Source organism: Notothenia coriiceps, unplaced genomic scaffold, assembly GCF_000735185.1.
Source record: "Notothenia coriiceps isolate Sejong01 unplaced genomic scaffold, NC01 NC01_scaffold00005499, whole genome shotgun sequence".
Lineage (NCBI taxonomy): Eukaryota > Metazoa > Chordata > Actinopteri > Perciformes > Nototheniidae > Notothenia > Notothenia coriiceps.
In genome coordinates, this window is record NW_011338200.1 from 1571 (window position 1) to 3210 (window position 1640).

Here is a 1640-nt window from a genome sequence, read left to right on the forward strand (position 1 = left end):
GCAAAAATCAATGTGTGAGGGTCATATTCACACTTTTATGGAGTGTTTGTCATAATTCAGCTCAACCAAATCAACATATATGAAATATAAAGCTTTTCACAAAGTTTTAGGTTGATTAAATGTATTATGTTTCACTTAGGTTTGTTGAAACCAATAATATTAAGTTGAACATAATACAGTATTTTGTATTTTGCAATTAATATTATTGCTTTCAACTAATCTAACAGTTATGTGAAATTTGATGACATAATACTTTTAATTAAAGTCTGTTTTTTCAGTGCATGCAGGAAGAAGGTAGGAAAGGTGGGTGCAGACGGTGACAAACCAAGTTGCCATTTAGGGGAGCACATGGTCTGCATCATCCAGATAGGCAGGGTCGGCTCCAGGATGGCCACACCCATGTTGGCAAAACACAGAGAACCTGCAGATAGACAGATCCCAGAAATATGATGTTGAATTTTTTGGGGGGGAAGATGTGGATGTACAGGTGAGTGTGTGAAGCGTCTTCTTACCTGCACTAATGAGGATGTACGGGTCCTTCAACAGCGTCAGTAATGGCGTCCCCTCCACACTCTGAAACACACAAACTAGAGCTGGTTATGCTAGAACAAATCAGACTGGACCAGAACAAATCACTTCAGATTGGATCAGATGGGTACAGTTAGAAAGTGAACTCACCCCTGGGGAGATCTTTGAAGGCTGCAGGATGAACAGCTGTAATGCTGCAATACATAAATGCAAACATCAGGACGTGCTAACTGGAGTGGATCAGTGTGACATCACCAGCATGTATAGGTGGTTACATTCAAACCCCTAAAAGCAATAACTTTATTTATAGATGCAGTTAATTATTGATTAGATCAACTTTAGTTAGATTAATATCCACGTATCTTGTTAGCATTAAACAGCTCCAGCTCCCATGAGTCTAAGCAGGTGTTCAGGCCAGAAACCAGATCAACTCAGATTACTGGGACACCGAAATGCAGAACTCACTTCACACCACTGGATTTAAACATAATATATCAAATGACTGAGATAAAACTGCACTAAGAGACTTAATTATAATTCTTTATATATTATTGGATGTTTTATTTTAAGTCTTTAAGTTTTTACAAGATATTTGTATATTATTTGATTCTGTCATATCATTCTTCATTAAACATTACTTTTAGCCTGTTGCTGTGTCTAGTGAATGAGAGTTGTTAAGCACATTCATGCTAACAGACTGGTTGATTGCATCCCCATCCTTGGAGCAAATTGCATTCAGCTGAAAAACGTCATTGGCATGTTTTGGCTGGTATATCATTGGCCCAGTAACCTGACATGCTTTGGACCTGCACGACGATTGTAGGTGATCGCCCTTAATGGAGCTATCGGCAACCACTAATAATTGGTTTTATTTCAGTCAGTGAACCTGTGAACGCGTTTACCTCCATCAAACACAGCCAGGAAGGCCAGGATCAGGAAGGGAGCGCGCTTCCCTACAAACTCATACATCACACTGCCGAATGGAGCTCCAACTGAAATACAACACAAATATTAAACACAGGACACAAATCTAAGGAGAAAAATATTTTTAACATACTGACATCTTGTTTTTTTAATTCTTATTCTTTACTATATTTTTCGTTTTAAAAGAG

At 38.2% G+C, this 1640-nt stretch overlaps 1 long non-coding RNA gene across 1 annotated transcript; it reads right to left on the reverse strand.

The window, feature by feature from the left end:
• Positions 1-343: 343 nt before the first annotated feature.
• On the reverse strand, positions 344-721 carry LOC104942960 (uncharacterized). The gene is made up of 3 exons (XR_798063.1): positions 679-721; positions 513-573; positions 344-421 (listed from the first exon to the last, which is right to left on the reverse strand). It is a non-coding gene; the product is annotated as an uncharacterized lncRNA (long non-coding RNA).
• Between the last annotated feature and the right edge of the window lie 919 nt (positions 722-1640).